This window comes from Nicotiana tomentosiformis, chromosome 10, assembly GCF_000390325.3.
Source record: "Nicotiana tomentosiformis chromosome 10, ASM39032v3, whole genome shotgun sequence".
Taxonomy (NCBI): domain Eukaryota; kingdom Viridiplantae; phylum Streptophyta; class Magnoliopsida; order Solanales; family Solanaceae; genus Nicotiana; species Nicotiana tomentosiformis.
This window is the reverse complement of record NC_090821.1, coordinates 35,002,543-35,025,997: the sequence shown is the minus strand read 5'-3', so window position 1 is coordinate 35,025,997 and position 23,455 is coordinate 35,002,543.

Below are 23,455 nucleotides of genomic sequence, written 5' to 3'. Positions count from 1 at the left end.
TACCACATAACTCAGTTTTATGACTCTATTTTGATTCATATAAATGTTTTGGGCCGAATGCCCTGTTATATTGAAATGCCCGAGAGGCTTGAGAGGTTTATGATTCAGTGAGGCCAAGGTCCTGATTTGTGAGGATGAGTGTGGATCGGGGCTGCCCGCCTGCAGTATACTTTATTATTTTGGCACGTGAGTTGTCCGTGCAGATTATAGCGCTTGGGCTGAAGGAGACCCTCCGGAGTCTGTACACACCCCCAGTGAGCGCAGGTACCTACTGAATGTGAGTGCTGAGTGACTGGGAGGCATGAGTGATTGTGAGGTATTCCCGAGTGGCAAGAGTGATTGTGAGGTATGCCCGAGTGGCACGAGTGACTGTGAGGTTTTCCCGAGGGGCTGTATATGAGTGATGTTTTGCCCGAGGGGCTATTTATGATTTCATCATTTTGGTCGCCTTTGCATTGAGCCTTTGTTTGAAAAATTGTTGGAAAAATGTCTTTAAATGATTTTTTACTAGAACTGGGTTTAAACGAGATGTTTGATTCAAATCTTGATTTTAAAATCGAGGTTTTTATTTTTTAGTGCTCGTCACTACTGCTCAGTCTTTATTTATTATTGTTACTTACTGAGTTGGCGTACTCACGTTACTCCCTGCACATTGTGTGCAGATTCAGGTGTAGCTGGACACGGTAGTGGTTTTCAAGTGTTCTGGTTGCAGATTTTCTTGGAGATAGCAAGGTAGCTGTTTGGCGATCGCAGCCCCTGCTCTTCTCCCTCTTATCTTCCTCTAGTTGTATTTAGCTATTTTTCGGGCTGAGTTAGCCTTTATATTGTTAGACAGATTGTAGTATATGCTCATGACTAGTGACACCCCGATGTCGGGCTTTTTTTTTCTTTTTCGCACTACTGTTTTTCTTTGATTTGAACTCTTTTAATCGAGGTTTTATGTCAAATAACCTTGAAATTATCTTTAAGATGAAAATATCGGTTTGTTTTGGAAATGAGTCGGCTTGCCTAGTTCCACGATTGCCGCCATCATGACAGGGGTTAGTTTTGGGTCGTGACAGATTGGTATCAGAGCCTAGGTTACATAGGTCTCACGAGTCATGAGCGAGTTTAGTAGAGTCTTCCGGATTGGTACTGAGACGTCTGTACTTATCTTTAGGAGGCTGCAGAACCTTTAAGAAAGTCCACATTCTTGAATTCTTGTCGTGCGAATCTATTGATTCTAGTAACTAAACATCTGTTATTTCATTCTCTCACAGATGGTGAGGACTCGTGCTACCGGTCAGGACCAGCTATGAGTACCACCAGCTAGGGCCACGAGAGGCCGAGGCCGCGGTAGAGGCCGTGGTAGGGGCAGAGCTGCAGCCCGCACAACAGTTGGGGCAGTACCTACAGATCCACCGGTTGTCCCAGATCAGGACCAAGTTCCAGTGGTTGATGTACCAGCTCAGGCACCACCTGTGCCTATCATGATTCCAAGCCTTCATGAGGCCCTAGCTTAGATTCTAACAGCGTGTACTGGCCTTGCTTAGGCGGTGTCTATTTCGACGGCCGAAGCCACTTCTCAGGCCAGGGGAGGCACTCAGACTCCCGTCGCTCGCACACCCGAGCAGGTTATTTAGGGACATCAGACATCGGAGGGACCACCAGCCCAGCCGGTTGCTGTTGCTCAGGATTATGTGGTTCCTGCTATGCCTGAGGATGATCTGCGTAGGTTGGAGAGGTTTGGGAGACTTCAGCCACCACCTTTCAGTGGTACAGAGAGAGAGGATGCTCAGGACTTTTTGGACAGGTGTCAGAGGATACTCCGTACTGCTGGTATTTTGGAGACTTGTGGGGTCTCATTCACTACCTTTCAATTTTCTGGGGCTGCACTCAGATGGTGGGAGACTTACGAGAGGCGTAGGCCTGTTGCCGCAGCACCCTTTACTTGGCAGCAGTTCTCCGTGGTCTTTTTGGAGAAGTTTGTGCCTCGATCCCGCAGAGAGGAGCTGCGTAGACAGTTTGAGCGGCTCCGCCAGGGTGATATGTCTGTGATGCAGTATGAGATGCGGTTCTCCGAGTTAGCCCATCATGCTATCTGGTTGGTTCCCACGGACAGAGAGAGGATCATGAGGTTTATTGATGGCCTCACTTATCAGCTACAGTTGCTCATGACCAGGGAGCGGGTTTCGGGTGCTACCTTTGATGAGGTTGTCGACATTGCTTGGCATATTGAGATGGTTCGTGTTCAGGAGAGAGTTGAGCGGGAGGCCAAGAGGCCTCGTGGTCAGGGTGGATTGAGCGGTGCTCCTTTTGGGGGTCAGTTCCAGCACAATAGAGGTCGTCATTTCAGACAGGCTCAGTCAGCTCGGCCATTTCATCGGGGTGCATCATCTGGGCATGGTTCTCACAGTTCTCATCAGGGCCACTCATCACTTAGTGCCCTTCAAGTCTAGAGTTCATCCCGTGCTCCACCTGTTCAGGGCTTTTCCATGCCAGGTTCTTCTACCAGTCATCCCGATGCTAGGGGTTCCCTTCAGTTTCCGCCGCCAGCACCAGGGAGTTATTTTGAGTGTGGGGAGCTGGGGAATATATGGAGGCAGTGTCCCCGTCATCATGGAGGTCTATCTCAATAGAAGAGTCAGCCTCCGACTACAGCACCAGCTACCTCACCACCCGCCCAGTCAGCTCGGGGTGGAGGTCAGTCAGCTAGTCCTAGAGTGGGAGCCAGATCAGGGGGTGGTCAGCCCCATTTCTATGCTCTCCCTGCCAGACCAGATGCTATTGCTTCAGATGCTATGATTATAGGTATTGTCTCAGTTTTCCACAGAGATGCCTCCGTATTATTTGACCTTGGTTCCACGTATTCATATGTTTCCTCGTATTTCGCCCATTTTCTAGATATGCCCCGTGAGTACTTAGTTTCATCTGTACATGTATCTACTCCTGTGGGCGATACTATTATTGTGGACCGCGTATATCGGTCATGTGTGGTGACTATTGGGTCTGGAGACCCGAGTAGATCTATTGTTGCTCAGTATGGTTGACTTTGATGTGATATTGGGTATGGATTGGTTATCTCCATGTCATGTTGTTCTAGATTGTCACACTAAGACTGTGACGTTGGCTATGCCGGGAATTCCGAGGGTTGAGTGGAGCGGTTCTGTAGATTATGTGCCAAATATGGTGATTTCATATTTGAAGGCTCAGCGCATGGTTGAGAAGGGTTGCCTATCTTATTTGGCTTTTGTGAGGGATGTTAGTGCAGAGACTCCTGTCATTTATTCTGTTCCGGTGGTACGTGATTTTTTGGATGTGTTTCCTACAGACCTACCGGGCATGCCGCCTGATAGGGATATTGACTTTGGTATTGATTTGGTGCCGGGCACTGAGCCCATTTCTATTCTACCGTATCGTATGGCACCGGTGGAGTTGCAGGCATTGAAAGAACAGCTTCAGGAACTCTTTGATAAGGGGTTTATTCGGCCTAGTGTGTCACCTTGGGGTGTACCGGTTCTATTTGTGAAGAAGAAGGATGGTTCCATGAGAATGTGTATTGATTACAGGCAGTTGAACAAGGTCACAGTCAAGAATAAGTATCCTTTGCCTTGCATTAATGATTTATTCGACCAGCTTAAAGGAGCGAGGGTGTTCTCCAAGATTGATTTGAGGTCCGGTTATCACCAGCTGAAGATTCGGGATTTAGATATTCTTAAAATAGCTTTCAGGACCCGATATGCAATTATGAGTTCTTGGTGATGTCTTTTGGGCTGACCAATGCCTCAGCAGCGATCATGCATTTGATGAACAGTGTATTCCATCCTTATTTGGACTCATTCGTCGTTGTATTCATTGATGACATCCTGGTGTACTTTCGTAGCCAGGAGGAGCACGCTCAGTATTTAAAGATTGTATTATAGAGATTGAGGGAGGAGAAGCTTTATGCAAAGTTCTCCAAATGCGAGTTTTGGCTCAGTTCAGTATCATTCTTGGGGCACGTGGTGTCCAGTGAGGGTATTCAGGTGGATCCGAAGAAGATAGAGGCGGTGCAGAGTTGGCCTAGACCATCCTCAGCCACGGAGATTAGGAGCTTTCTTGGTTTGGCGGGTTACTACCGTCGCTTTGTGGAGGGATTTTCATCAATTGCATCGCCCTTGACCAAATTGACCCAAAAGGGGGCTCCATTCAGGTGGTTGGATGAATGTGAGGAGAGCTTTCAGAAGCTCAAGACTGCTTTGACAATAACTCTAGTGTTAGTTCTGCCATCAGCTTCAGGTTCTTACACTGTGTATTGTGATGCCTCGAGGATAGGCATTGGTTGTGTTTTGATGCAGGAGGGTAGGGTGATTGCCTATGCCTCGCGCCAGTTGAAGACCCATGAGAAGAACTATCCTGTCCATGATCTTGAGTTAGCAGCCATTGTTCACGTCTTGAAGATTTGGCGTCATTATTTGTATGGGGTTCATTGTGAGATCTATAATGATCACCGGAGTTTGCAGTATCTGTTAAAGCAGAAGGATCTTAATTTGTGTCAGCTTAGATGGTTGGAGCTTCTTAAGGACTATGATATCATTATTTTGTACCATTCGGGGAAGGCCAATGTGGTGGCCGATGCTTTGAGTCGTCTGGCAGAGAGTTTAGGGAGTTTATCATATCTTCCAGCAGTAGAGAGACCTTTGGCATTATATGTTCAGAACTTAGCAGGCCAGCTTGTCAGATTGGATATTTCGGAGGCTAATCGGGTATTGGCTTGTGTTGTCTCCGGGTCTTCTCTTTATGACCATATCAGGGAGCGTCAATATGATGACCCTCACTTGCTCGTTCTTCAGGACAGGGTTCGGAGAGGTGATGCTAGGGATGTGACTATTGGTGATGATGGGGTGCTGAGAATGCAGGGCCGAATATGTGTGCCTAATGTAGATGGGCTTCGAGAGTTGATTCTTGAGGAGGCCCACAGCTCGTGGTATTCCATCCATCCGGGTGCCGCAAAGATGTACCAGGATTTGATGCAGCACTATTGGTGGAGGCGGATGAAGAAGGATATAGTTGGGTTTGTGGATCGGTGCCTAAACTGTCAGCAGGTTAAAGTATGAGCATCAGAGACCGGGTGGCTTGCTTCAGAGATTAGAGATCCCAGAGTGGAAGTGAGAGCGGATCACTATGGACTTTGTAGTTGGGCTCTCACGGACTTCGAGGAAGTTTGACGCTATTTGGGTTATTGTGGATCGGCTGACCAAGTCCGCGCACTTCATTCCAGTTGGTACTACTTACTCTTCAGAGCGGTTGGCTGAAATTTACATCCGAGAGATTGTTTGCCTGCATGGTGTCCCAGTTTCCATTATTTCAGATAGGGGTATTTAGTTCACATCGTAGTTTTGGAGGGCCGTGCAGCGAGAGTTGGGTACTCAGGTTGAGTTGAGCACAGATTTTCACCCTCAGATGGACGGGTAGTTCGAGCGCACTATTCAGATATTGGAGGACATGTTGCGTGCTTGTGTCATTGACTTTGTGGGTTCATGGGACCAGTTTCTGCCACTCGCGGAGTTTGCATATAACAATAGTTATCAGTCGAGCATTCAGATGGCTCCGTACGAGGCTTTGTTTGGGAGGAGATGTAGATCTCCGGTTGGATGGTGTGAGCCGGGTGAGACTAGGCTCTTAGGTACAGACTTGGTCCAAGACGCATTAGATAAGGTGAAATTGATTCAGGAGCGGCTTCGCACGGCGCAGTCCAAGCAGAAGAGCTACGCGGATAGGAAGGTATGTGATGTGTCTTTTATGGTTGGGGAGAAGGTTTTGCTGAAGGTATCACCCATGAAGGGTGTTATGAGGTTTGGGAAGAGGGGCAAGTTGAGCCCCCGGTTCATTGGGCCTTTTGAGGTGCTTTAGAGAATAGGGGATGTGGCTTATAAGCTTGCCTTGCCACCCAGCTTGTCGAGTGTGCATCCAGTGTTTCATGTTTCCATACTCCGGAAGTATATTGGAGATCCGTCCCATGTTTTGGATTTCAGCACGGTTCAGTTGGAGGGTGATATGACTGATGATGTGAAGCCGGTGGCTATTTTAGAACGGCAGGTTCGAAGGTTGAGGTCAAATGATATAGCTTCAGTGAAGGTGCAATGGAGACGTCAGCTTATGGAGGAGGCCACCTGGGAGACCAAGCGGGAGATGCGGAGCAGATATCCACGCCTATTCGAGACTCCAGGTATGTTTCTAGACCCGTTCGAGGACGAACGAATGTTTAAGAGGGGGAGGATGTAACGACCTGGCCGGTCGTTTTGAGAGTTATAACCCTGTTTTCCCCATTCCTACTTCTTTTTGTGTTATTCAGCTATATTATGTTATATCGGGTTAGTTGGTTCGAGTCCGGAAGGAACTCAGAGTGAAATGAGACCATTAGTCTTATAATTAAAAATTTTAAGTTAGAAAAATGGATCGGATAAGGACCTATGTGTAAACGACAGCGAATTTGAATTTTGATGATTCCAATAGTTCCGTATGGTGATTTTGGGCTTAGGAGCGTGTCTGGAATATTAGTTGGAAGTCCTTAGAGAAATTAGGCTTGAAATGCCGAAAGTTTTATTTTTGAGAAGTTTGACCGGGGGGTTGACTTTTTTATATCGGGGTCGGAATCCGATTCTGAAAATTGGAATACCTCTTTTATGTCATTTAGGACTTATGTACAAAATTTGAGGTCAATCGGACGTGATTTGATAGGTTCCGGAGTTGTTTGTAGAAATTAGAAATTTCAAAGTTCATTAGGCTTGAATTGGGGCGTAATTCATGGTTTTAGCATTGTTTGAGGCGATTTGAGGATTCGCCTAAGTTCGTATGATATTTTAGGACTTGTTGGTATATTTGGTGGAGGTCCCGAGGGCCTCGGGTGAGTTTCAGATGGTTAACGGATCAAAAATTGAACTACAACAGCTGCTGCAATTTCCTTTTGTTGGAAATTCTTCTGCCAGATTCGAGCCCAGAAATCGAGTCCAGATCGAGCCCAGGGTCGAGGGCCACTATCGAAGCCATAATCGAGCCTAGGGTCGAGGGCCACGATCGAAGCCATGATTGAGCCCAGAGTCGAGGGCCACGGTCGAAGGCCGGGTCGAAGACATGATCGAAGGCCTAGGATCGAGAACCAGGATCGAGTGCCAGGATCGAGGACCATGATCGAGGACCTCGATCGAAGGCCAAGATAGAAGGCCAAGATCGAGGCAGAGCCGAGGTTGTCTGGGCAGAATTATAAAAAGAGGAACTTCGTCCCATTTTCCATTTTTGACAAATTGGACCTTGAGGAGAGGCGATTTTTGATATATTTTGAAGGAAAACTTGAGGTAAGTCCCTTGTGATCATTTCTACTCCATAATATTAAATTATCATCGAATAATCCGACTAGATTACATGATTTTGACGTGTAAATCGGAGATTGGAACTTAGAAATTTGGAAATAAGATTTGTAGATTTGAGGGTCGAGTTGAGGTCGGATTTTGGTAAAATTGGTATGGGTAGACTCGTGGTTGAATGGGCTTTTGAAATTTGTAACTTTTGTCGGGTTCTGAGATGTGGCCCCCACAAGCAATTTTTAGCTAAATTTTGGATTTTTATGAAACATTAGTATTTTCTTATGAAATTAATTCCAATAAATTTTATTGACTGAAATGAATTATTTGTGACTAGATTCGAGGCATTCGGAGGCCGATTTGTGAGGCAAAGGCATAGCAGAGTAAAAAGTTTCACGTTTTGAGGAAAGTAACGATTGTAAATCTAGTCCTGAGGGTATGAAACCCTAGATTTCGTATCATTCTACTATTTTGAAGTGACACACATGCTAGGTGACGGGCGTGTGGGCGTGCACTGTTGGGGATTTGTGACTTGGTCCGTCCCGTAGCAATTGTAAAGTTGCATACTTTGTTGAAACCATACGATACTTATATGTTTTAAACAGAATTTTTGTAAATTGGGCTGAATGCCATGTTTGGGCCTTGCGCCAATGTTGTTTGGACCCTTAGGGGCTGTTTCTTACCATCCTCTCATTGTTTTTGATAGAAGATCTATACTCAGTCATGTTTATACTTGTTTACCGCATAACTCAATTTTATGACTCTATTTTGATGCATATAAATATTTTGGGCCGAATGCCCTGTTTTATTGAAATGCCCGAGAGGGTTGAGAGGTTTATGATTGAGTGAGGCCGAGGGCCTGATTTGTGAGGATGAGTGTGGATCGGGGCTGCCCGCCTGCAGCATACTTTATTATTTTGGCACGTGAGTTGTCCGTGCAGATTATAGCGCTTGGGCTGAAGGAGCCCCTCCGGAGTCTGTACACACCCCAGTGAGCGCAGGTACCTACTGAGTGCGAGTGCCAAGTGCCGAGTGCTGAGTGACTGGGAAGCATGAGCAATTGTGAGGTATGCCTGAGTGGCAAGAGTGATTGTGAGGTATGCCCGAGTGGCATGAGTGACTGTGAGGTTTTCCCGAGGGGCTGTATATGAGTGATGTTTTGCCCGAGGGGCTGTTTATTATTTCATCATTTTTTCTCACCTTTGCATTGAGCCTTTGTTTGAAAAATTGTTGGAAAAATGTCTTTAAATGAGTTTTTACTGGAACTGGGTTTAAACGAGATATTTGATTCGAATCCTGATTTTAAAAGCATGTGGTATTTTACTGAGACTTTCTGATATTAGCGTTATATGCTTTAGTGCTCGTCACTACTGCTCAGTCTTTATTTATTGTTGTTACATACTGAGTTGGCGTACTCACGTTACTCCCTGCACCTTGTGTGCAGATTCAGGTGTAGCTGGATACGGTAGCGGTTATTGAGTGTTCTGGTTGCAGATTTTCTTGGAGATAGCAAGGTAGCTGTTTGGCGATCGCAGCCCCTGCTCTCTTCTCCCTCTTATCTTCTTCTAGTTATATTTAGCTATTTTTCGGGCTGAGTTAGCCTTGATATTGTTAGACAGATTGTAGTATATGCTCATGACTAGTGACACCCCGATGTCGAACTTTTTTTTTCCTTTTCCGCACTTCTGGTTTTCTTATATTTGAACTCTTTTAATGGAGGTTTTATGTCAAATAACCTTGAAATTATCTTTAAAATGAAAATATCGGTTTGTTTTGGAAATGAGTCGGCTTGCCTAGTTCCATGATAGGCGCCATCACGACAAGGGTTAGTTTTGGGTCGTGACAGGTAGAGACGAGATGGCCGACTTTGACACTCGCTATGGGTCAATAATATTAAATAGAATTATTTATATCAACGTGATTCACAGAGTTAACAGTAATTTTATTGACCAGTAGAAATAATTAAATTCCTTCAATTGTAGCAATTCTCAATATATTAATATAATCCTTCAATTTAAATAAATTTCCAAATTTATCAATTAGTCTCATTTACAGGAATAACAATAATTCTTAACAAGCAGGAATAATAATTCAATAAATTTCAAATATTTCCAATTTATCAATTAGTTTCACAAGCCGAAATAAACTATTAAGGTATCGTGTAATTATTATTATTAAGCACGATTTCTGCCGAGGACGTACGACCCAATCCAGAGTGTCGTGTACACTGCCAAGGGACGTGCGACACGATCCATAGATGCATCTATCCTGCCGAGGCGTTCGGCCCGCTCTACAAGAAAGGAGCACATTTTTCTTATGTACCTCCGGGAATGAGAGTACGTTTATTATAAGATAAATTCGAGAGGAAGAACAATTTCTTTTAACAATTATTTAATTTAAACAGAAAATCAAGCATATGAGATTTCCATCCTTTAATATCTTCATCTAACAATTCACAATATATTCATATATATCAATTAATATTAATTAAACAAAGAATATAATTTACACAAATAATTCATGCTTTGAGTCCTAAACTACCCGGAGTTTAGTATTAATAGTAGCTACGCACGGACTCTCATCACCTCGTGCGTACGTAGCCCCCGCAATTAGCAAGCATTATTCTATTTAATCCATATGGGGTAATTTTCCCCTCACAAGATTAGACAAGAGGCATACCTCATCTCAAAGTCCACTTTCCGATTACCATGTCGCGTTGAATTCTCGATTCGACGCCGAAAAATCCGAAACTATCCAAATATTGTACAAAATAATTAATATATGCTAAATGATTCAAAATCTATCTATTAAATAAATTACCTTATCCAAAATGATAAAATTCCTAAAATTCACCCCTGGCCCACATGCTCGGATTCTGGAAATTTTTGGATGAAAACGTTACCCATAATCTCAAGAACTTAAATATATAATTTCTACCCAATTTCATAACTATTTTCGTGGTCAAAATCTCATTTTTATAAAAATCTAGGTTTTTTACCTAAGCCCTTGATTTCTAAGATTTACTAGTTATAACTCAAAGGGTGTAGAATTAACTTACCTCCAAGTTGATAGTTGAAAACTCCTCACAAAGAGCTCTAAAATCGCCCAACAATGGATGAAAAATAGAAAGAAATGGACTGAGTTTTCGTCCGTATTAAGGTTCTGCCCAGACAGGATTTTCGCACCTTCGGAAGGAGTATCGCACATGCAGCTTTCGCATCTACAGAAATTCCTCGCAGGTGCGCATTTTCTTTCTTTTCCTGGTTCCGCACCTGCGGAAGAAATGCTCGCTTCTGCGCAAGAGCAGCTGCGCCCATCCCTTCGTACCTGCGCATTTTTCCGCCTTTGCGCACAAGGCCATCACACCTGCACGTTCGCAGGTGTGCCAAATGGTTGGTCATGCTTCTCTTGTTCGCACCTGCGATTGGTGGCTCGCACCTACGAGGTCGCACCTGCGAGCTCGCACCTCCAGTTGTCCAAGCGCAGGTGCGATTATGACAATAGCTGGGAGCTTCAGTCCTTGCTAAATTTCCCAAAATTGGTCCGAGCCTCATCCGTTTAACACTCGGGACCCCCGGGGCCCCTGTCACGACCTAAAATCCCACCTCAGGCGTCGTGATGGTACTTAGTCTCTAAGACTAAGTAAGCCGATTTTAATTACAATTCAAGCCATTTTTAAAAAAAAATAGAAGCTAACAGCAGAACAAATATGAATATAACAACCTCCCAAGACTGGTAGTACTGAGTCACGAACTCTAACTGAGTACATAAAATTATCTCGAGGATCGAATATACAGTACTGATCGAATAAGAAATCAACAGTACAATAAAATGGAAAGACTCCAAAGGACTGCGACGACCAAGTAGCTCTACCTTGAATCCTTACGATCCCGCTTTACTCTGCCCAAGTCCGATATCTCCAATACCTGGCTCTGCACAAAAATGTGCAGAAGTGTAGTATGAGTACACCACAGCCGGTACCCAGTAAGTATCAAGACTAACCTCAGTGGAGTAGTGACGAGGTATAGTCAAGACACTCACTAGTCTAATAACCTGTGCAATATGAGATACAAAATAATAGAAAACAAATAGCAGTAATAGCAACACCAATCAACTAGTGATTTAAACAGCAAAGCAACAGGAACACCATAAATATTACTCAAACGAATAATAAACACAGTTACAACCAATTAATCAAGTTCCTTCAATATACATCTTTTACCTATAAGTTTTTCAATAAAAGTCTCTAGAATATAATCCTTTTCAATAAATATATTTCGAATATACTTTCTTCAAATAAATATCCTTCCATTTAAATTCTTTCACATAAATATCTTTCTAATATATATAATTCTTTCAATTAAATATTCTTCTAATATAATTCTTTCAAATAAATATCTTTCTAATATATATAATTCTTTTAAGTAAATATTCTTCTAATATAATTCTTTCAAATAAATATCTTTCTAATATATATAGAATTCTTTCACATCAAATGGCACGGCAATACCTTCGTGCACTTGTCTTATTCTTACCCAATATATATATGTAGATCAAATCAATTGCACAGCATCGCTCTTCGTGCATTTATATCTTTCTCATCGTGCATACATATAACAGTACCAACTAGGTGGGAGAAATGTCAATAACAATAAAAGAAATAAAGTAGAGGCACACAGGAAGCAACAACGAGTACAAGTCACATAGAAAATATAGGTACACGATAACATCTCAAGATAAGGGCATGAATGTATACACAACAAAACGATATCACAATGTAATGTATGTCTCTTGTCCTCGCCTGCACGGAAACACCCTTCGTGCTATGAATATATGATAATATAAAAATAATTGCACGGCATCACCCTTCGTACTTTTACTCTCGTCCTCACCTGATAATATAAATGAAATAGCACGAAATCACCCTTCGTGCTTTACACTCTCAATGGCGCGGCATCACCCTTTGTGCTTTACACTCTCAAATGGCACGGCATCACCCTTCGTGCTTTACACTCTCAAAACGGCACAGAATCACCCTTCGTGCTTTACACTCTCAAATGGTACGGCATCACCTTTCGTGCTTTACACTCTTCCTTACCAAGCACATGCATATCATTAACAAGCAAGGTAGGAAGCATAAATAACATCAAGAAGAGTGTTTAAACCACAACACGATACAACAATTCATATCACAATTTTTCACTGACCACAACCAAGTTTCAAATATGTAGCAGAATCAATAAATTTATCAACAAATAGCCCAAGGCTCCACACAACATATAATAAACCTCAAAACAATCAATAGAGGTGAAAAATACTCAGTATAAGGCAACGCCTTCATTAATCCAATTTTTTGATAATTATATTAACTCTTCAATTTAAACTTATTTAATAAATGTTTGCAGATAAGGATTCCATCATGAATTTAATTCGAAGAAAAATATCAAGTCAACAAACACACTGAATTCACATAAAATCCAAGTTACAATAACACCAAATTATTATATAAAATTCAAACTTGACAATTAAGGAACAAGGCGTGATAATTCAAGGATTTACTAATGCTAACAATTATCTAATTTAATACTTAAGAATGCCTAAAATTTTAAACCAATAAAGTTTGCACATATAAGCCCGAGTACGTACTCGTCAACTCGCGTACACGACTTTTTATATTTTACAAATGGCACATAAAACTCGATTCATAAGGGTAATTCCCCCACTCGAGGTTAAGCAAGACACTTACCTTATTGAAGTTATGCCGATATTCCAAAATCGCCTTCTTGCTTGAATTGACCTCCGGACAGCTCAAATATATCCAAATTAATTGCACCACTGTATTAAAATTCATCAGAAATAATTCCGGATAATAAAATACCAAATTAAAATTTTATTCTAAAAAGTCAGCGTGGGGCCCGCCCCTCGGAACCCGACAAATTTTTTACAAAATCCGAACACCCATTCCGATACAAGTTCAACCATACCAAAATTATCAAATTCCAATAACGGATCGCCCTTCAAATCTTAAATTAAAGTCTAGAGGATTTCTACCATTTTCAACCCAATTCCCTAATTTAGTAATAAAAACAACAATAGATTCATGTAATTTAACCAAAATCAAGTTAGGAATTTTTACCCCAATGTTTTCCTTGAAAAACTCTCGAAAAATCGCCTCACCCGAGCTTCCTTGGTCCAAAAATGGAAGAATGAGACGAATTTGGACTTTATTCTGCTACCCAGGGATTTGTTCTTCGCGTTCGCGACCCTTCCCTCGCGTTCGCGATGAACAAATTCTCCAACAACCATTTTCAAACTCTTCTCAGATAGCCTATAGTATAATAGTCATAACGCTTTGTACACAACTCCGAATGACAAATGGTTTAACTTTCTGGAAACTAGATTCAAAGGGCTATAACGTTCATTTGTTGCTCATTTCCTTATTTCTTATAAATTGCGAGATATAAGCTTCCAAAGTCAGCCCTGTGCAACAGAGATTTCCAAACTCTTCCCAGACAGCCTGTAGTGTATCCACCATAACCTTTGGTACACAACTCCAAATGACCAATGATTTACCTTTCCGAAAACTAGACACAAAGGACTACAACTTTTATTTATGGATCCTCTCGAAATTCCTTAAAGATTGCGAGATATGATCCTCCAAAATCAGACCATTGCAACTGAGATTTCCTTCATCGCGAACGCGAAGAACAAAATCCCAGAAGCCAAATCCTTCTTCGCGAGCGCGAGAGGCTCCTCGCGAACGCGAAGAACAACACCAGATATCAGAAAATCAGCATCCAAAAGTAGCCCAAAATGATCCGAAACACACCCGAGGCCCTCAGGACCTCAACCAAACATACCAACGCGTCCCATAACATCATACGAACTTAGTCGAAGCTTCAAATCACCTTCAACACCACCAAAAACACAAATTACACACGGATTCAAGCCTAATGAACTTAGAAATTTCCGAATTTCACAAACGACACTGAAACCTCCCAAACCATGTCCGAATGACCTCAAATTTTTCACACAAGTCATAAATGGCACAACGAAGCTATTCCAATTTCCAGAATCGGATTCCGGCCCCGATATCAAAAAGTCAACCCCCCGGTCAAACTTCCCAAAAAATCATCTTTCACCATTTTTAGCCTAATTTCACTACAGACCTCCAAATAATTTTTCGGGCATGCTCCTAAGTCCATAATCACCATACAGAGCTATTGACATCATCAAAATTCCATTCCGGAGCTATTTGCTCAAAAGTCAACTCTCCGACCAACTCTTTACATTTAAGCTTCTAAATAAGGATTGTTCTTTTAATTTAATTCTGAATATTCAGTAATTCAAACTCGACCACACCCACAGGTCATAATACATATTGCGAAGATGCTTGGGACCTTAATTCATTGAACGAGGCGTTAATTCTTAAAACGATAAATCGGGTCATTATATTCTCCACCTCTTAAATAAACGTTCGTCCTCGAACGTGCTAAGAATTATTCTGAGGTTACCAAATTGATGATTTTACTTTTACACATATACTCTCGGTTCATCCCACATTACCGCATTTTAGATAAGCCCGATAATACCATCTCAATTGAGATTATTTCTTTTATCCATATTTGTAAACTTTAAGACCAATTTCTTACACTCCAAACATTTCGAAAAAGCCTGATTTTTACAACAACGCACGGTATTAGTCTCAACTGGCTATAGCAACTCGTGCCTACGCACACATCAATTTTCTTGATAGTGTTGAAGTACTTCAAAATATTTCCGGGGTGTTACATTCTCTGTAATGACCCAATCGGTCATTTTAACTTTTAGAACCCCGTTTCCTAAAATAAAACTTTTCGTATGTGCTTTTAATAATTTATGACTTGCGGGGATGGTTGGTTCGGGATTTGGAAGTGTTTGGGTTGAAACCGGAACACTTGGTTCCTTAAGTTGGCCTTAAAGTGCTAAGTTTGACTTCAGTCAACATTTTGAGAAAATGACCTTGGAATAGAATTTTGACAATTCCAACAGCTCTGTATGGTGATTTTGGACTTAGGAGAATATTCAAAATTTTATTTGGAAGTCCGTAGTTAAATTAGGCTTGAAATGGCTAAAATAGGAATTTAAGTTTGGAAGTTTGATCGGGGAGATAAATTTTTGATATCGGAGTCGGAATCCAGTTCTAAAAATTTTCATAGCTCCGTTATGTCATTTATTACTTGTGTGCAAAATTTGAGGTCAATCGGACTTGATTTGATAGGTTTCGGTACCTAATATAGAAGTTGGAAATCTTAAGTTTCGTTAAGTTTGAATTGGGGGATGATTCATGATTTTAGGGTTTTTTTGGTGTGATTTGAGGGTTCGACTAAGTTCGTATGATTTTTTGGGACTTGTTGGTATAATTGGTCGAGGTCTCAAGGGGCTCGGGTGAGTTTCGGATGACTAACGGATCACTTTTGGCCTTTGGAACACTGCTGATAACTGCTGGTATTTTCTTCTGATTTCCTTATACGCGATCGCGTAAGTTGGTCTGCGATCGCATAGGGTAATTTGAACAGAGGTGGATTTGTTCTACGCGATCGCGTGAATGGGTATACGATCGCGTAGGCTTATTTTGGGCAGCTGGAAATTCATTCTATGCGATCGCGTGGGCACGTTTGCGATCGCGTAGGTTAGGCCAGCTTGTGCCTTGCGATCGCGTGTGGTTGTTTGCGATCGCATTGGGGAAACTGGGGAGGAGCTAGGCCATGTGCTTAATGCTTCGTGATCGCGTGAGGAGGCTCGCGATCGCGTAGGCTTGCGAAGACTGTGCTTAGCGATCATGTGGGACTTTCCGCGATCGCGTAGGGTTAATGTTTGGGCAGTAAAATTTGTGCTACGCGATCGCATGAGGAAGTTCGCGATCGCGTAGAAGAAATCACTGGGCAGAGAGTTTAAGTTCTGAGAATGGGACTTCGTCACATTTTCCATTTTTAACGATTTGGAGCTCGGATTTAGGCGATTTTTGGGAGATTTTCAGAGAAAACAACGGGGTAAGTGTTCTTTACTCAATATTGGTTAAATTACCCGAATCCATCACTATTTTTATCATTTAATTGGTGAATTGAGTTGGAAAAGTTTGAAAACCCTCTTGGATAGATTTGAGGATTTGAGGGCCGAATTGTTGGAATTTAGCGATTTTGGTATGGGTAGACTCGTGGTTGAGTGGGTGTTCATATTTCGTTACTTTTGCCGGATTCCGAGACGTGGATCCCACGGACGAATTTTTAATTAATTTCGGAATTTTTTTTGAAAATGTAGTATTTTCTTATAGAATTGATTCCTATAATTTTTAGTGATTTTATCGAATTATTTTTGGCTAGATTCGAGCCCGACAGAGTTGGATAATCGTGGAAAAGGCTTTCTAGTGGATTAAATTGGAGCAAGACGAGGTAAGTCTCTTGTCTAATCTTGTGAGGGGAAAATTACCTCATAGGTGATTAAAAATTAAATAATTGTTGCTAATTGTGGGGGTTACGTACGCACGAGTTGACGAGAGTCCGTGCGTAGCTACTATTAATGCTAAAGTCCGGCTAGTTTAGGACTCAAAGCATGAATTACTATATATATATATATATATATATATATATATATTGTGAATTGTTAGATAAAAATAATAAAGGATGAAAATTTCATATACTTGATTTTTCTGTTTAACTCAATTAATTGTTAAAAGAAATTGTTCTCCTCCCGAATTTATCTCATTATAAATATACTCTTCTTCCGGAGGTACATTTAAAATTGTCCTCCTTTCTTGTGGAGCAGGCCGAACGCCTCGGCAGGATAGATGCATCTATGAATCGCGTCGCACGTCCCTTGGTAGTGTACACGACACTCTGGATCGGACCGTACGTCCTCGGCAGAAATCGTGCTTAATAATACTAATTACACGATACTTTAATAATTTATTTCAGCTTGCGAAACTAATTGATAAATTGAAAAATTCTTGGAATTTAATGAATTATTATTCTTGCTTGTTAAAGATTTAATTGTTATTCCTGTAAATGATATTTAATTGATAAATTAAAAAAATTTTGAATTGAAGGAATTTAATTAATATATTGAGAATTGTTGCATTTGAAGGAATTTGATTATTTCCGCTGATTAAATAAATTATTTTAAGTTCTGTAAATAACACTGATTTAAATATCCTAGTTGTATTTCAATTATTATTATTAACCCATAGTGAGTGTCAAAGTCGGCCATCTCGTCTCTACCACTTCGAGATTAGGCTTGATACTTACTGGGTACACGTTGTTTACGTACTCATACTACACTTGCTGCACTTTTTGTGCAGGACCTGAGTCAAGTACTAGTGGGGGACCTATCGTCTTACACCCACGTTATCCAGGGGCATAGTGGTGAGCTACCTTTCTGATCCGTTCTGCAGCTACTAGTGTCTCTCCTTGTATTTTGTTTTATTCTGTCTATTTTTATTTCAGACAGTGTTTGAGATTTTGTATAATTTACTAGATTCTCGTACACTTGTGACACTAGGTCTTGGCACACACATTGGTTAAGTTTGGGTTTTATTATTTCTCTTGGTTTTAAAATTTGTCAATGAATGCTTAATTTATTATGTTGGCTTGCCTAGCCATAGTGTTGGGCGCCATCACGACCTATAGGTGAAAATGGGCCGTGACAATATGGTATCAGAGCACTAGGTTCACGTAGGTCTCACAAGTTATGAGCATGCCTAATAGAGTCTTGCGGATTGGTACGGAGACATCTGTACTTATCTTCGAGAGGCTATAGGGTGTTAGGAAATTACCTTTCTTCATATTCCATCGTGCAATTAATGTAGTACGAAATATCCTTCTCTTATTCTCTCACAGATGGTGAGAACGCGCTTGAATGAGGTTCCCGACCAGGGAAGAACTACTCCCCCAGTTTCTAGAGGCTGAGGTAGAGGCCGAGGGAGGGCTCCAGCCCGTGGTAGAGGGCAAGGACGTCCCAGGACTATTCCAGTTATGCTGCCAGTGGGTCTAGCAGAGAATCCCATTATTGAGGAGCAGGATGAGGTGCCTGTGGCAGAGCCAGCTCCGGTGGATCTCACATCTGCACCGGGATTTTAGGATGTCATGGGTCGTATGCTACGGTTCATGGACAATATGACTCAGGCCGGTTTATTTCTGGCAGACCCAACCACATCTCAGGCGGGCGGAAGAGCACAGACCCCTACCGCGCAGGCTCATGGACAGACAACTGCTGTATATCAGACCCAGGGTGCACTACCCGTGGAAGGAACCCAGCCAGTGGCAGTAGCTACACCTGAGCCCAGGCCAGCTGTAGTCGCCGATCCTCAGAAGCTATTGGACCGATGGACTAGACTACATCCTCCTGTCTTTGGGGGTGAGCGACATGAGGATCCACATGACTTCATTGATCGTTGCAGGGACAGACTGCACAACATGAGGATATTAGAGTCTCATGGGGTAGACTTTGCTACTTTTCAGCTAGAGGGCAGAGCCCGTAGATGGTGGCAGTCTTATGCTCTTGGCAGACCAGCAGATTCTCCTCCCATGACTTGGGACAGGTTTACTCATATCTTCCTGGACAGGTATATTCCACCCTCCCAGAGGGAAGAGTTACGGTTTCAGTTTGAGTAGCTCCAGCAGGGTCAGATGTCAGTGACTAATTATAAGGCGTGGTTTTCTGAATTATCTCGCCATGCACTTATGATACTCCCTACTGAGGCGGAGAGAGTGCGGAGGTTTGTAGCCGGTTCACATACTGGTATTCAGGCCACTATGGCTCGAGAGGTTGAGATGGGTACTTCTTATGAGCGAGTTGTGGAGATAGCCCGGAGGATTGAGGGTGTGCTTCAGCGGAGCCGAGTGCAGATTATGAGAGATAAGCGGTTCAGGTACTCTGGAGAGTTCAGAGGTGCTCTGTCTAGGGGTAGAGGTCAGTTCGTGAGGGGGCAGTCCAGCAGACCCCCATTTCCATCACCACTACCTCCTCGAGGTGCTCCACTGCGACCTTATCTCAGTGCTATACCAGAGAGTTCTTACTGCCCACCAGCTATTCAGGGTCCTCCCAGTGGGTATTCAGGTCCCCAGGGCCAGACTCTTAGTCAGCAGCCCATCGCATCGAAGAGTTGTTATGAGTGCGGGGATCCCAGTCACATACGGAGGTTTTGCCCCAGGCTTCGAGGTAGACCAGTACAATAGGGTCAGTATAACAGGAAAGTAAACAAGCGTGAGCATCTGTGCTCAACAATATCAAGAACACTTCTTATCCGATAAGAGTGCTTAGCTACGTGTATGCTTGTGCAAGTGTCCTACCATAGTCCATATCAGCAAATAAGCATAAGGAAAAAGAACGGACAACACATAGAATATTTTCTCACAGCTTTCACAAGATAAAGCTCACACAGGTATGTATACCACTTCACAAATATCAACAACAAGAATGCCCCCAGGACACAAATCATCACAAATCAATCCCAAGCATAGCCCACCTTGTCTCGCCACATGTGCAATAGTAACATAAATGCCCGCCTTGTCTCGCCACACGTGCATATTAATGTTCCCACCTTGTCTCTCCACATGCGCAACCCACACACATATATATCCCACCTTGTAACGCCGCATGTTCAAATATCAATAGTAACAATAGCACGGAAGAAACCTCGCGCACCCCCATAACAAAAACCGCACGATAGAAACCTCGTGCATCACAATAATAACAACTGCACGGCAGAAACCTCGTGCATCACCACAACAAATACAACAACAACAATGGAAATAATACAAGGTACGACAAGTAAATCAACTCAAGAACTTTTAAATCACAAGAAAATGTGGAACCAATTCACAAGGAATAACCACAGTCTGAAATGCTAGGCATAAAAAGAACAACTCGACAAGGGAAAACTAATGTGTAGCAACGACCCCACAATATACACCTCAACAACAGGGAAGCTAACACGAGTCAAATAATTTCAAATAAAATAAGTCGACTGAGATATAGGATATCTAAACTTCTTTTAAGGTTGAGGAAATTACGAAGGATATTCAATAATTTAATTAAGGATTAGCAGCGTAAAGATAATCATAACCTCAATTAAGATTGAACAATTATAGGATGAAATAATATTTTTATTCCAAATAAAGATAAGCAATTATGAAAAGATAGCATGACAACATAGGAGATAAAATCTTCAGTTAAGTCAAATAAGAGTCAAATAGGCAATAAGAGTGAATCCTGAAGCAAATAAGGACTTAATCATATAGAGGTGAAACTAGTAAATAAGGACTTAATCATATCAAGAACAACTTCATACTCGGTGAAAGTAAGGACCTAATAATCCTAAAAGGCCAACTTTTCACAAATAAGTCTGAGCGCGTACTCGTCACCTCACGTACATGGACTACAATCAACATAGAAGACTCAAATCCTAAGGGGAAATCCCCCACACAAGGTTAAGCAAGATACTTACCACAAAGAAGACAGACCGATACTCAAAAATGAACTTCTCGGGTGAAATGACCTCCGGGCGGCTCAAATCTAATCAAAATAACTTCAAAGCACAAATAAATCTCATAAGAGACTATTCCGGATTATAAAGTCTCAATCTTTATCAAAATCTAAAAATCGGTCGAAACGTTGACCCCCAGGGCCCGCACCTCGGAACCCGACAAATTTTACAAAACCCGAACACTCATTCCGATATGAGTACAATCATACAAAAATTATCAAATTCCGATACCATTTCGTCTCTCAAATCATGATTTTTCATTTTGGAAATTTTCTTCAAAAACCAACATTTTCCTCAACTCAAAACACAAATTAAATGATAAAAACAAAGATAAAATCACAGAATATAATAAATTCTAGGTGAAGAACACTTACCCAATCGATTTGCTTGAAAACCCCACAAAGAATTGCTCAAAACCAAGCTCTAGAACTCCGAAAATGGTGAAAATGGCAAACCCTCAGAATAGAGGACTTTATATTCTGCCCAGGTGTTTTGTGCATCGCGAACGCAGAGGAAGGGACACGTTCGCGAAGAAGAAAAACAAAAGCTGCCCAGTTGTTCTTCGCGAACGCGACAACATGTTCGCGAATGCGGAGAGGAAAAATATGATGGCCCAACGACTGCTCTTCGTGAATGCGTGAAGTAGTACGCGAATAGTGTAATGGAATAGCTACGCGAATGCGTAAGCGACACGCGAACACGAAGAGGAAAATGATCACCAGTGCCCAGGGCCTGGTTTGCACTTCGCGAACGCGAAGAAGGGGGTGGCAGAACTTCGCGAACGTGAGAGGGTGACTGCGAATGCGAATGCGAAGAGGAAATATTTTACCCTCCAAAATAACACTACGCGAACGCAAAGGCAAGGATGCGAACGCGATGAAGGAAACCAGATTACAGATAACAGCAGTTCAAAATAGGGGGAAATGACCCGTAGCCCATCCGAAACTCACCCGAGGCCCCCGGGACCCCGTCTAAACATACCAACAAGTCCCATAACCTAACACGGACTTGCTCGAGGTCTCAAATCACATCAGACAACTCCAAAAATACAAATCGCACCACAAATCGAACTTATGAACTTCCAAAACTTCTAACTTTAAAAACTCATGCCGAAACCAATCTAACCAACCCGGAATGACGTCAAATTTTGCAGGCAAGTCCCAAATAACACAACGGAACTGTTCCAACTCTCGAAATCACATTCCGACCCCGATATCAAAAATTCCACTTCCGGTCAAAATCTCAAAAAATTTAACTTTTGCCATTTCAAGCCTAAATCAGCTACAGACCTCAAATTCACGGTCCGAACATGCTCCTAAGTCCAAAATCACCCAACGGAGCTAACGAAACCGACGAAACTCCATTCTGGAGTCGTCTTCACACAGTTCCGACTACAGTCAAAATCCTAAGACTTAAACTTTCGTTTTAGGGATTGTGTCCCAAATCACACCGGATCATCCGGTAACTAAATTCGACCATGTACGCAAGTCAATACACATAATGTGAAGCTGTTCAAGACCTTATGCCGCCGAACGAAGCTTAAATTCTCAAAACGACCGGCCGAGTCATTACAGATGGTAACTTTTATTTGAAAGAATTATATTTGAAAGTTATTTACTTGAAAGAATTATATTTAAAAGATATTTACTTGAAAAAATTATATTTGAAAGATATTTACTCGAAGAATTATATCTGAAAGATATTTACTTGAAAGAATTATATTTGAAAGTTATCTACTTGAAAGAATTATATTTGAAAGTTATCTACTTGAAAGAATTATATTTGAAAGTTATTTATTTGAAAGAATTATATTTGAAAGTTATTTACTTGAAAGAATTATATTTGAAAGATATTTACTTGAAAGAATTATATTTGAAAGATATTTATTCGAAAGAATTATATTTGAAAGGTATTTACTCGAAAGAATTATATTTGAAAGTTATTAACTTGAAAGAATTATATTTGAAATTTATCTACTTGAAAGAATTATATTTGAAAGTTATTTACTTGAAAGAATTATATTTGAAAGATAGTTGCTTGAAGGAATTATATTCGAAAGATATTTATTGGAAAGAATTATATTCAGAAGAGATTTATTTGAAAGAATTCTATTTGAAAGATATATTTATTTGAAGAAAGTATATTTGAGATATATTTATTGAAAAGGATTATATTCTAGAGACTTTCATTGAAAGACTTATAGATAAAAGATATATATTTGAAAGACTTGATTAATTGGTCGTACCTGTGTTTATTATTCGTTGAGTAATATTTATGATGTTCCTGTTGCCTTGCTGTTTAAATCACTAGTTGATTGGTATTGCCCTTATTGTTATTTGTTTTCTATTATTTTCGTATGCTATATTGCACAGATTATTTGACTAGTGAGTGTCTTGACTGTACCTCGTCTCTACTCTATTGATGTTAGTCTTGATACTTACTAGGTACCGACCGTGGTGTACTCATACTACACTTCTGCATTATCCATTTAGTATTTTTGAAATCAAAACTTCTTCAATGAAATAATAAAGATAAAACTCATAGAATAAACGATAAATATTGTTAGCAACTAAATTTCTAAACAATTCATAACTATTCCCAAAACCCGGCGTCA